Below are 14,666 nucleotides of genomic sequence, written 5' to 3' on the forward strand. Positions count from 1 at the left end.
GAGTAGGGGGCATGTGGGAGTAGGGGCATGTGGGAGTAGGGGGCATGTGAGAGCAGGGGGCATGTGGGAGTAGGGGCACGTGGGAGTAGGGGGCATGTGGGAGTAGGGGGCATGTGGGAGTAGGGGCATGTGGGAGTAGGGGCATGTGGGAGTAGGGACATGTGGGAGTAGGGGGCATGTGGGAGTAGGGGCATGTGGGAGTAGGGGCATGTGGGAGTAGGGGCATGTGGGAGTAGGGGGCATGTGGGAGTAGGGGGCATGTGGGAGTAGGGGGCATGTGGGAGTAGGGGCATGTGGGAGTAGGGGGCATGTGGGAGTAGGGGCATGTGGGAGTAGGGGGCATGTGGGAGTAGGGGGCATGTGGGAGTAGGGGCATGTGGGAGTAGGGGGCATGTGGGAGTAGGGGCATGTGGGAGTAGGGGGCATGTGGGAGTAGGGGCATGTGGGAGTAGGGGGCATGTGGGAGTAGGGGCATGTGGGAGTAGGGGGCATGTGGGAGTAGGGGGCATGTGGGAGTAGGGGCATGTGGGAGTAGGGGGCATGTGGGAGTAGGGGCATGTGGGAGTAGGGGGCATGTGGGAGTAGGGGGCATGTGGGAGTAGGGGCATGTGGGAGTAGGGGGCATGTGGGAGTAGGGGCATGTGGGAGTAGGGGGCATGTGGGAGTAGGGGCATGTGGGAGTAGGGGCATGTAAAACCACGTAGGTGTGAGAATAATTTGTGGGTAGTGAGAGTGCGCGCGAGTGTGGGACTTCAGTGACTGGTGAAGCAAGCTTTAGCTGGCCTGTAGTGCACACTTGTACGAGGAGGAATACAACGTGTAACAGGTTTAGGAAATAATAGATACAGGAATTTTCTAGAGAGGAGATTTTAGTGTATATAGGACTTCAAGGATATGGGTTTAAGGATCGTTTTGATATCAATGTGCTGGCGGGTTGAGGGTAATGGGAAATGGGGGTGGTGGTGTGAATAGGATGTTTTAGTGATACATTGGAGTAATATAAATTTAAATATAAAAATTTTACTCATAAATGTTTAGTTAGTAACTTATAGTTGGGTTAGTTTACATAGGTTTACAGTGAATTACGTACCTAAGAGAAAGTCTAAAAACATCATACCATGAATAAAAATACTATTTAAATGATTTATATAAACTAATCATTCAATGACTTTATAAAAAAAAATCACACGCTGAGCACTCTCACTCAACAGATTCTGGGGCTAACCCGGATAAAATCACTCACCAAGACACAGTTCATGCAAACATAGATCTGACTTTCATATGACTGAAAATACCTGCCAGTAAGTTTTCTCTTTGTGACAGTAATTCCTTTAAAACTCTATTGATCTAGCTGGCAGGACTCCCTGCTGTCTCTGCTGACTACTTGTTGTATTCCATCAATGTATTCCTGCTGCAACATAATGCATGTCACTCATTCTTAAGTTGTATTTCCTGACAGTTACGTTCATATTTGTGGAAAAGTTGGAGTGACCAGTGACAAATGAGTGCCTGAAAAACAAAAATAGTTTTTATTAACTTTGCTGGATGGGTGAGTCCTTTCAGACAAAAGGACGTCATTCGTGTGTAAACAATTTCTTCAAGTGTGGTTGTGGACATTCAGGATTCGTCTTGAACATTTCCTCCATTCACAATGAAGCTTATCAGGATCGGTATTTTCAAGGTCACAGGTCACATAATAAAGGCTTAGACATTGACTCTTCTTACGACCAACTGACTCTGGTCTTCTTGGTCTTCTTTCGACCATCAAGAGGACTAAATTTACTCATAATGACATTTTTGTCTAACGTTTTGGTCTCTAATAACATTAGAAAATTAATGGACCAGTTGACTCTTTGAAAAAATTATATGCCCCAAGATGCTTTTCAAAATACTTTACAGGAACATCACTGCCTAGTCATTTTAATTTATCAATACAAAATGAATCCTGTTACTTAAAAGGAACTACAACACAACTACGACTGGATTGAAAGTAAGATTGTATTCTACATTCTACATCTGTTGAGGTGTTATTGGGGAATAGCGACGTTGATCTATGAATGATGGTGGTGATCTGTGAATGTTGTAGTGATGTTGAGAACCTGTCATGTCATGGCTGAATGGTGGTAAACATAGAAAATGGTGATGATGTTGGGATCTGGTAGTGACATCTGGGCTGTGAAGGAAGGAATTATCAAGGGAAAGCGCCAAGCCATTACAACCATATAGCACTGGGACAGGGTCAGGATAAGGATTTGAGATGGGACGGGAGGAAGGAATGGTGCCCCCAACCACATCTGGGCTGTGAGAGTGGGGTTAGTTCTGGTGATGTTGGGAGTGGAGCTGATGTTTAGGTTAGGTGGTGATATTGGGGAGTAATGATTATTATGCGGATTAGTGATATTTGGGATTGGTAGTGATGGTGGAAAGTTTTAGTGATGTTAGGTTCTGTTGTTAATGTTAGGGTGATTAGTTGCGATGAAGGGGATTGGTAACGATGTTTGGATGTGGTGATGATGTTGGAGATTGTTGGCAATGTTTAGGATTGGTGGTGATGTTGATGATTGAAAGCGATGTTCGCGAGTGGCTCTCATCTAGACGTGCTTGCAGGATCGAGCATAAACTCTATCACCTTCCGAACATGTTGGAGTCCAATGCAATAACTCGGTTCCCTTGTTTTTGCTAGTAATATTTGCTTCAAATAATAAGTAGAGTTTACCCTCAACTACGATAGAAAGAATAAAGTAGCGTAGGAAGAGGAGGAGGAAGAGGAATTCCATGGAAGGGAAGAAGGAAGAGGAGAAGGAGACAGTAAGAGAAAGAATAACTCAGGAGAGAACGAAGATGGGAATGGGTTACAGAAGAATTAAATAGGATAGAGGGGAAATAGAAGAGGGAGACAAACTCTTTATTGCGGAGGAAGAGGAAGGAAAATATATATAAAGGAGGAAGAAAGTAAAGTAAGAGAATAGAGAGAAAGTAGAGAGAGAAAATAAGACAAAAAGAGAAGAGAAAGGCAAATCAGGTGAATTGTCGGAGATTTTGGTAATCCTATTGACCTAATATCGATACAGGATGCCTTTGTTGGGACAGGGAGGCGGCGGCTGGACAGAATGTGTAGTAATGAGACAGGGAGAGACGTGACCAAGACGGACAGGTAATGGTGAGACGGGAAGCAAAACAGATAATGCAGGTGGAGGAGGGGGGGGGAGGCGTCAAAATAGAGGAGATAGTTGGCAAAGAATCCGTGAATGGGAATTGCGAGAATTAAGAAGAAATACGAGAGACAATAATTGGAAGAGGAAGGGGGAGAGGAAATTGATAACAGCGTGAATGAGAACGGAAGGGGAGATAGAGAGAACGCGCAAAGCTGGTGTGAGGGGAGGCTGAGTTACAGAGAGGGAAGGAATGGGGTTAATGAGAGGGGGGAAGACGGTGGAGAGAGAGAGAGAGAGAGAGAGAGAGAGAGAGAGAGAGAGAGAGAGAGAGAGACAGAGAGACAGAGAGAGAGAGAGAGAGAGAGAGAGAGAGAGAGAGAGAAAGAGAGAGAGAGAGAAAGAGAGGGAGAGGGAGAGGGAGAGGAAGAGAAGGTCATAACGGGAAGGGTAAACGTCGCTCTCGTTTGCGAAAATTTGAGCTAATTCAGAGAGCAATGAAAATCAAGGATGGAAATGATGAAATTAAGCTCTTGCAGAAAGGTTTTTTGGGCGAGGAGGACTACTGCTTGCTTGAGAGAGTGTGGGTGTTCGTAAGACCGTCTCCTTCAGTCTGGTTGAAGGGAGACCTCCAGCCGGATTTTTGTAGCTTCAGTTTTCCGTTAGGTTAAAGGGGAAACTCCCCACCAGTTTCCTCACCTTGGGCTGCGCCCTTGGGTTGAAGGGAAATATCCCAACCACATTCATGGCTTCACATTATGCAAATGCGTAAAAAAAAATTCAACTCACTAAATTCCTTAAGACTAATACTGGTTTCCAATAAAAATGTATTATTTTTATAGAATGTGTTTAGAAACTGGTACAAAGACATTTCATTTATCGAGAGAGAACAGGTCCGGATACATTAGGTACATCTGCATTAGTGCAGCTACCCTAGACTATATGAAGTGGAGTACAGTGTGTCAAAAAAGCTAACTAGGTGATGCTAAGAAATCCCCATCACACAGGATGGTTAGTCATACAGAGGCATGTGATAAGCGGTCTGCACTGGCAGACTCCGGATGCATTTTGAGAATATCAACAACACAAGATTGAATAAGGTAGCAGTGGTAATACAAGTCCCCATCTCGCAGGATGGTTAGTCATACAGAGCCATGTGTTTAGTAGCCTGCACTGGCAAATTTTGGGTATACTGTGAGGATATCTTCACGAATACGAGAGTGAATAAAGTAATTGCAAAGCTCCAGGTACCTCATGCCAACTGGTCTGAAAGGTCTAATAACTGGGCATTCAGTGATGTAGTGTGGGAGATCGTGCCGTAGTTCCTGCTCACAGAGTTTGCAACTGGAGTGCTCAGGATTGGGAGATCCGTCACCTGCAGCCACCTGCCACAGGTAACGGTAACCCAACCTGATCCTTGCAACCACTGTGTCGCACAGTCTAGTGGACGTTTTGTGCTGTCCATAGATATAGGTTTCAGATCTGAACAAATCATAGCTTTTTATACTAGTACTTTCAGGTCGTTGGGAATCAGTAAGTTCTTTCCTATCAGATCTGAATGTTTGGACCAATACAGTTTTGACAGCAGAGATGGGGATACCTAGATCTAATTCAACTTCAAGCTTGTTACACGCTAATTTGGCTGCAATGTCTGTCTCATTATGATGGGTTATATAATGTCAAATCAGCATGTCGCAAAATGTCCACGGAATCTACGCGTAACATTTCACTAAATACTCTCTCCATCACGCAAAAGATTCCTACAGAATTATTCCAACCGTGGATCAACAGTTAGAGATCTATGATTAATTACAACGTTTTTGTCTTCTGTATCTCGTTGGGTGATACCGATAAAATATAGAAGGAATCCGAGGATCGAACTTCCTTCCTTGAACTTCCCCGAGAAATGCACTCTACACACTTTCGTTCAGTGGCTCCTATCTTCCATTTTTGCATATTGGGACTTCATAAGCTGTCTTCCAGCCTTCTGGTAGCTCTCCTATTTCCAGAGTGTGTATGTGTGTGTGTGTTTACTATTTGTATATGCAGGCTTTTACTTCTTGGACCCCGCCTTTTTAGCCAATTTATTATTTCCACTATTCTTTCTACTACATATATTTCTCTTTAACACACGCGCGCACACACACACATCCCCAGGAAGCAGCCCGTAGTAGCTGTCTAACTCCCAGATACTTATTTACTGATAGGTGAACAGGTGCACCAGGGAGGAAAAAATCTGCCCATTTGTTTCTGCCTATGCCGGGACTCGAACCTGGGCCCTTATTACTACGAATTCAGAGCGCTGTCAAGTCAGCCGAGAGGCCCTGTTGTGTGTGTGTGTGTGTGTGTGTGTGTGTGTGTGTGTGTCTCCTCCTAACTCATGTTTTTTCACTTCCGGAAGCCATTTTGTAGCATGCCGTTGCACCTCTTTCAGTTAACTGATGTACTTCTGGAGATTTGGGCACTATACAATTGCTGCATATTTCAATTTTGGTCTCACGAAAGTCATGAACAGTTTTTTTTAGTATTTCATCATCCATATAATTAAAAGCAAGTCTGAAGTTGGAAAGTGACGCATACGCTCCTCTCACAATGTTGTTGGTGTGTTCTTCTGGCGACAGCTTACTATCAAACTTCCCCCCCCCCCCCTAGGTCTCGTTCTTTATTAGAGTTCTGTAATTCCTTTCCTTATAATTTGTTAGTCGTGTGTGGCCTATTTTCTCCGATTCCACATTACATAACATGACATTTATTCATATTGAATTCCATTTGCCACTTGACGCTCCAAGCACTAATTTTATGTAGATCAATTTGAAGTGCATTACAATCGTCTGCGTCTCATATGTTCCTCAGTATCTTAGCATCGTCCACAAACATGTTCATATAATTCTGTGTTCCTTCTGGTAGATGGTTTATGTTGACGATGAACATCACTGGTGCAAGAACTGATCCCTGTGGTACTCCGCTAGTAACACTCCTCCAGTCAGATACATTGTCTCTGATGACTGCCCTCATCTGTCTGTCAGAACATTTTCCATCCATGTCAGAAGTCTCCCTGTCACCCTTTCAACATGTTCCAGTTTCCAAAACGGTCTCTTGTGTGGGACTCTATAAAAAGCCTTTTTTAGGTCCAGATAGACACAGTTGACCCAACCATCTTTTTCCTGTAGTATTTCTGTGGCTCTATCATAAAAGCTATGTATCTCTTGCACAGGATCTTCCTGTTCGAAAACCAAACTGTTTGACTGTTATTATGTCATTACTCCTAGGTATTCTTCTACCTCTACCCTTAATTTCATAACCTGTTCCCTTACTGTTCTTTTTCTCCTGATGTGACTGTGCAGCAATTTAGGTTGAGTCTTTGCCTTGTTTGCGATGTCATTTTCGTATTGTTTTTCTGCCTCTCTTCTCATCCTGACATATTCATTCCTGGCACTCTGGTATCTTTCTCTGCTCTCTGGTGTCCTGTTATTCCTATCGTTTCTCCACGCCCTATTACTTTGCTGCTTAGCTAGCCTACATCTCTGATTAAACCATGGGTGTCTCATCTTCATTTCATTGTTTTCCTTTTGGAATGGGACAAACTTGTTTGCTGCTTCCTTGCACTTGTGCGTGATGTAGTCCATCATGTCTTGTGCCGTCTTTCCCTTGAGCTCTGTTTCCCATGATATATCTGTTAGAAATTTTCTTATCTCCTCATAGTTTCCCTTTCGGAATGCCAGCCTTTTGTTTTCAGTACCCCTCCTCGAGTCCAATAACCCTTCCTCAACCAGATACTCAAATGCCAGTACACTGTGGTTGCTCATTCCTACTGGGGCCTCAAAGCCGATTTCTCTTATGTCGGAGTCGTTCAGAGTGAAGACTAGGTCGAGTCTCGCTGATTCATCGTTTCCTCTAATCCTAGTGGGTTCCCTGACATGTTGGCGTAGAAAGTGTCTTGTCGCCACCTCCGTTAGTTTGGCTCTCCATGTATCCTCACCTCCATGCAGTACCTTGTTCTCCCAGTCAATCCTTCCATGATTGAAGTCCCCCATGATGAGCAGGTGGGATCTGTTTCTACAGGCAGCAGAGGCTGCCTTCTCAATTATAGTGTTAATTAACTGCCATGTTGTTGTTGTCATACTCTTGCCTTGGTTGTTGTTGTTATTTAAGATTCGCTACCTGGAACAAAAAGTTCCAAGCAGCATGGGCTATGCCTTCGTCTTCTCTCATTTGGTGGAGGGTTATATATCACTGTTACGACTACTTTTGGTCCTCCCAATGTCATGGTGCCTGTTATGTAGTCTCTGAATCCCTCGCAGCCCGGGATAACCATCTCTTTCAAACTCCATTCCTTTCTCATTAGTAGTGCCTCTCTACCTCCACTTCCTTCCCTTTCTTTCTTTACTACAGTGTAGTCCTGGGGAAACACTGCATTCGTTATGATTTCTCAGAGTTTTGTTTCAATGAGTCCGATTACATCTGGATTCACTTCTTGTGCTCTTTCCTGAAGTTCACTTTCCTTGCTGGTAATCCCATCTATTTTCGAGTACATCACCCTGAAGCTGAGTCTCTTCTGTCCTTTCTCAGATCCTATTGCTTCCTCTGAAGCAGGGAAACAGGGAGGGACCGGGATGGGGGGGGCCTATGAAGGGGGACCTGGGGGGTCTGGGGTGTGAGGGGGCTGGAAGGATCTGTTACGGGGAGGGTGGTGTAGGAGGGAGGGCTTGGGGGGGTTGGAGAGAAAAGCGTACTTCGGGAGGGGGGGAGGTGAGACGGGTAGGCTTGGGGAAGTGGGGTGAGACGGGGAGGCTTTGGAGAATGTGGGAGAAGGGGAGGCTTGGGGGAGTATGGGAGGAGGGAGGGCTTGGAGGTTTGGGAGGGAATGGGGGGTTGGGGGGGAAGGAGAGCTTGGGGGGAGAGGAGGTTGAGGGAAAGGGAATGCTGAGTGGGATGAGGAAGAAGGAGGGCTGAGGAGAGTGGGGGAGAAGGAAGGGCTCAGGAGGGTGGAGGATACTGCAGGGTTTAGGGGGGCGGGGAGAATGGAGGGCTTGGGGAGGGGGAGAAGGGAAGGCATGGGGGATTAGGGAGGGCTTGGAAGGGTGGGGGGGAGAAAGGAGATCCTGGGGAGTGGGGAGTAGGGGGAGGGTGCCCAAGGTGGGCACCTTGGGCACCAGGGGTTTTGGCAGGTAGGGCATCTATTGGGTGGAGGATGAGAGAGGTGCTTCTCTCACTGTGTCTGTTGAGCTGCTTGTGGAGGGTTCCCCGCTCCCTTTTGGGATTGTAGGGCTCAGGGTTGTGGCTCCCTGATTTCTTTCTTTCTCCCTTCGCTCCCTCCTCGCGGCTGCTGCCCTCATTCTCTCGTCCCTTGTAATACCCCTCTGCAGGAATTCTCTTTTGAACTTCTGTACATTTGCTAGTCCGCTCTTCCTTGCTAACAAGTTCTCTTTTGTTCTCTCGCTCTTGAATACAACCTTTATCGCTCGGTCTCTGTCCTTGTTGTACCGTCCGATCCTGAAAACCTTTCAGTATTTTGGTCAGACCTTTCCATCTTTACCCCTTTAAGGATCTTCGTTTTTGTCCTTGTCTCTCCTTTCCACTGGACCAGTCCCTGTTTGCTCCTTAATGCCTACTATTACTAATGCTCTTTTTCGCTCTATCAGCTGGCTAGTACATCTAGCTGCTTCCTGAGAAGAAGCCACTTCCATGGCAACTTCCCTAACTGCAGACCTAGCTTCAGGGCTCTTTATAAGCAATGCTGCATATGAGGGCTGTTTTATAGAAGTCCCCTCGACAGTAGCATCACCATCTCCCTGAGGGATGGTTTGTGTCTGGTATTGTGGAGGAGTCTCTTTCAGGCTTCTTATCTCCTCCTTTGCTGCCCTTAGTTCATCCTGCAGGTTGCTTACTGTCTCCCTCATTACGCTTAGTCCTTCACTGAATTCCTCCCACATTTGCTGGAATGTTCCCCCTAATCCAGGCTTCCTGTTCCTCCCCGTCCTCTGAGTATGTCCCTACCATGTTGGTCTCTCTGCGGTTGCTTCCCCGAGTTAGCCTCCCTGTCATGTTTTCTCTCTATGAGAGAGATAGAGGGGGGAGGGAGAGTGTGAGAGAGAAGGGGGGGAGAGAGAGAGAGAGATGAGAGAGATGAGAGAGAGAGAGAGATAAGAGAGATGAGAGAGAGAGAGAGATGAGAGAGATGAGAGAGATGAGAGCGAAGGGGGAGAGAGAGAGAGATGAGAGAGAAGGGAGAGAGAGAGAGAGAGAGAGAGGGAGAGAGAGAGAGGGAGAGAGAGTGAGAGAGAGAGTTCTGTCACACCTGCGTTCTCCTGTCTCTTAGTCTCTGTCTCTCTCGACGGCAGTCGTACATTTGCAGTCTCCGTCTTTCTTATTTTGGGCGGCCACTCTTCCTGACCCTTGAGGTCTGCCTCATTCCTGTTTCTGTCTGTGTGTATTTTTGTATATCTCTTTACCACTCTTTGCAGAGTATTTTCATTCTGTCTGTCTCTCTGGACCCTTGGCGGACAGAGGGGGGGGGGACTCACCCCATCATAGGGGCAGGGGGGGAGGACTCACCCCATCATAGGGGCTGGGGTGGGCAGGGGGTGACTCACCCCATCATAGGGGCTGGGGTGGGGACTCACCCCATCATAGGAGCTGGGGTGGGCAGGGGGTGACTCACCCCAGCATAGGCGCTGGGGTGGGCAGGGGGGGACTCACCCCATCATAGGAGCTGGGGTAGGCAGGGGGGACTCACCCCATCATAGGGGCTGGGGAGGGCAGGGGGGGACTCACCCCATCATGGTGGCTGGGGATGGCAGGGGGGGGGACACACCCCTTCATAGGGGCTGGGAAGGGCAGGGGGGGACTCACCTCATCATGTTGGCTGGGGAGGGCAGGGGGGGACTCACCCCATCATGGTGGCTGGGGAGGGCAGGGGGGACTCACCCCATCATGGTGGCTGGGGAGGGCAGGGGGGACTCACCCCATCATGTTGGCTGGGGAGGGCAGGGGGGGGACTCACCCCATCATAGGAGCTGGGGTAGGCAGGGGGGGACTCACCCCATCATAGGGGCTGGGGTGGGCAGGGGGGGGGACTCACCCCATCATAGGGGCTGGGGTGAGCAGGGGGGGGGACTCACCCCATCATAGGGGCTGGGGTGGGCAGGGGGGGGGGGACTCACCCCATCATAGGGGCTGGGGTGGGCAGGGGGGGGGACTCACCCCATCATAGGGGCTGGGGTGGGCAGGGGGGGGACTCACCCCATCATAGGGGCTGGGGTAGGCAGGGGGGGGACTCACCCCATCATAGGAGCTGGGGTGGGCAGGGGGGGGACTCACCCCATCATAGGGGCTGGGGTGGGCAGGGGTGGGGGGGACTCACCCCATCATAGGGGCTGGGGAGGGAGATATACACAGTTTCATTTATTATTATTATTTTCTACCACAGACGTGGCCACACATTTACAATGCTAACCATCACATAAAAAAATTCTGTCCTCCAGGATTAGAGACCTGTTAAACACACAGTTCAGTGATTTGTTGAGCAATCATTTGCAGAAGGTGATTCTAGTGCTTTAAAGTGTCTAATCTATTCATCATACATTAATACATGGATCTACGTCTGCCATGTACAGTGTGTGGCTGACTTGCATCATCTTCCTCCCCCACTGACAGCTCCTCAGTAGCTGATACTTCACTACTGTCATCAAACTTCTTCCTTGATGGGGTTCTGGGAGTTCTTCTACTCCCCAAGCCCGGCCCGAGGCCAGGCTTGACTTGTGAGAGCTAGGTCCACCAGGCTGTTGCTTGGAGCGATCTGCATATCCACCGCAGCCAGATTGGTCAGGCACTTCTTGAAGAAAACTATATTTTTTTCTCTTGAAGATGTCCACGGTTGTTCCGGCAATATTTCTTACGCTCGCTGGGAGGGTGTTGAACAGCCGCGTACCTCGGATGTTTATACAGTGTTCTCTGATGGTGCCTATGGCACCTCTGCTCTTCACTGGTTCTGTTCTGCATTTTCTTCCATATCGTTCACTCCAGTATGATAATGTTATTTTACTGTGTAGATTTGGTACCTGGCCCTCCAATATTGTATATGTGTATATTATTTGATATATCTCTTGTATCCTTTTCAGGGAGAACATTTGGAGAGCTTTGAGATTATATCAATAATTTAGGTGTTTTATCTCGTCCATGCGTGCCGTATATGTTCTCAGTATTCCCTCTATTTCAGCAATCTCTCCCGCTCTGAAGGGGGAAGGGAGTATTGAGCAGTACTCAAGACGGGATAACACAAGTGACAAAGTATCAAATACTTTTTTTGTTTATCTGGCAGACATTAACGCATAATTTTTACAATATAGCAAGAAAAAGGAAAGAAAATTTTTACCCCAATTATTATATTGCAGAAGTTGCCTTGTATTGATAAGTTGGGTTGAGGATTGACAAGATAGATAATAATTGACAAGTTAGGTAGTGATTGGTTAATTTGGGGGATAATTGATAATTTATATGAGGATTAGGAAATTTTGTGAAAATATATTTGGTACTAATCCATCAATCACATCTGTCCTGAGCTAGAAACCAAACACCAATCACACGTACCAGGCCACAGATACCAGGCCCTGATCTCTCTCTCGCACACACAAACACGCGTACCGAAAGGGAAACTATGAGGAGATGAATAAATTCCTAAAGGATATACAATGGAACACAGAACTCAGAACCAAGTCCGTACAAGACATGATGGACTATGTCACCCAAAAATGTCAGGAGGCAGTAAGCAGGTTTGTCCCAGCCCGACAGGAAAAAACAGAGAAGCAAAAGAAGAATCCGTGGTTTAATAGAGAATATATGAAAGCAAAGGAGCTGAACAAAAGGGCGTAGAGGAACTTCCGTAATAACAGAACCCCAGAAAGTAAAGAGAGATACCAGAGAACCAGGAAAGAGTATGTTAGTGTGAGAAGAGCAGCTGAGAAAAGGTATGAAAATGATATAGCTAATAAAGCCAAGACCGAACCAAAGCTACTACACAGTCACATCAGGAGGAAGACAACACTGAAGGAACAGGTGATGAAACTTAGGACGGGTGAGGACAGGTACACAGAGAATGACAAAGAGGAGCGTGAAGAACTCAACAAAAGGTTCCAGGAGGTCTTTACAATAGAACAGGGAGCAGTAACGGCGCTAGAAGAGGTGGCAGCAAACTAGGCGACCTTGGAAAGGTTCGGAATTAAAAGAGATGAGGTCAAGAAGCACCTATTGGAGCTGGACGTGAGAAAAGCTGTTGGGCCGGACGGAATCTCACCATGGGTATTGAAAGAGTGTGCAGGAGCACTTTGTTTGCCACTCTCCATAGTGTATAGTAGGTCACTGGAAACGGGAGACCTACCAGAAATATGCAAGACGGCTAATGTAGTCCCAATATACATAAAAGGGTGACAGACAAGAGGCACTGAACTACAGGCCAGTGGCCAGTGTCCTTAACTTGTATACCATGCAAGGTGATAGAGAATATTGTGAGAAAAAACCTAGTAACACATCTGGAGAGAAGAGACTTCGTGACAACCCATCAACATGGGTTCAGGGAGGGTAAATCTTGCCTTACAGGCTTAATAGAATTCTACGATCAGGTGACAAAGATTAAGCAAGAAAGAGAAGGATGGGCGGACTGCATTTTTTTTTAACTGTCGGAAAGCCTTTGACACAGTACACCATAAAAGGTTGATCCATGAGCTGGAGAAACAGGCAGGAGTAACTGGTAGGGTGCACCAGTGGATAAAGGAGTACCTAAGCAATAGGAAGCAGAGAGTTACAGTGAGGCGTGAGGCCTCAGATTGGCGTGAAGTCACCAGTGGAGTCCCACAGGGTTCTGTACTCGGACCTATCCTGTTTCTGATATACGTAAATGATCTCCCAGAGGGTATAGACTCATTCCACTCAATGTTTGCTGACGACGCCAAAATTATGAGAAGGATTAAGACAGAGGAGGACAGCATGAGGCTTCAAGAAGACCTGTACAAGCTGCAGGAATGGTCGAACAAATGGTTGTTAGAGTTTAACCCAAGCAAATGTAATGTAATGAAGATAGGTATAAGGAGCAGGAGACCAAATACAAGGTATCATTTAGGAGATGAAATTCTTCAAGAGTCAGAGAAAGAGAGAAAGACCTGGGGGTTGATATCACGCCAGACCTGTCCCCTGAAGCTCATATCAAGAGGATAACATCAGCGGCATATGCCAGGTTGGCCAACATAAGAACGGCATTTAGAAACTTTGGTAAGGAATCATCTAGATCTTTGTATACCGCATATGTCAGACCAATCCTGAAGTATGTAGCTCCAGCATGGAGTCCATATCTAGTCAAGCATAAGACTAAACTGGAGAAGGTTCAAAGGTTTGCCACCAGACTAGTACCCGAGCTGAGAGGTATGAGCTACGAGGAGAGACTAAGGGAGTTGAACCTCACGTCGCTGGAAGACAGAAGTTAGGGAGGACATGATCACCACATACAAAATTCTCAAAGGAATTTATAGGGTAGATAAGGATATGCCATTTAACACAAGGGGCACACGTACTATGGGACACAGGTGGAAACTGAGTGTCCAAATGAGGCACAGAGATATTAAAAAGAACTTTTTTAGTGTCAGAGTAGTAGACAAATGGAATGCATTAGGAAGTGATGTGGAGAGGCAGACTCCATACACAGTTACAAGTGAAGATATGATAGAGCCCAGTAGGCTCAAGAACCTGTACACCTGTTGATTTTTTTTATTATTATTATTTTCTACCACAGACGTGGCCACACCTTTACAATGCTAACCAGCATATATTCATTTTCTTCTGTCCTCCATGGACAGGGTTAGAGAAGTGTTAAACATATAGTTCAAGGGTTTATTGAACAATCAACCACAGAAGGTGATTCGGTGCTTTTAAAATGCTAAGCTAACCTACATACGTAAATACATAGATAGACAGATTTACGTATGCCCTACATAAAGTGTTCGATGTGTCTTTTACATAGTGTCATTAATGTGCATTTACATAGGTGAAATGTAATTCTGATCAGCTTCCATATATACTTTATATACATACATATACATACACACACCAGTTGATTGACAGTTGAGAGGCGGGACCAACGAGCCAGAGCTCAGCCCCCGAAAGCACAAATATATGAGTACACACACACACACACACACACACACACACACACACACACACACACACACACACACACACACACACACACACACACACCGTTGGGGAGTCTGGTAGCTGAGCGGACAACGCGTAGGACTCGTAATTCTGTGGCCCGGGTTCGATTCACGGACCAGGCAGAAACAAATGGGGAGAGTCTCTTTCACCCTGATGCTCCTGTTACCTAGCAGTAAGTAGGTATCTGGGAGTCAGAAAGCTGTTACGGAACTGCTTCCTGGGTGTGTATGGGGGGGGGGCGAATAATATTAGTTAGTAGTTAGTTACAGTTGATTGACACCTGAGAAGCTGGCCGAAAGAGCAGAGCTCAAC

This window comes from Procambarus clarkii, chromosome 48, assembly GCF_040958095.1.
Source record: "Procambarus clarkii isolate CNS0578487 chromosome 48, FALCON_Pclarkii_2.0, whole genome shotgun sequence".
NCBI classification, from domain to species: domain Eukaryota; kingdom Metazoa; phylum Arthropoda; class Malacostraca; order Decapoda; family Cambaridae; genus Procambarus; species Procambarus clarkii.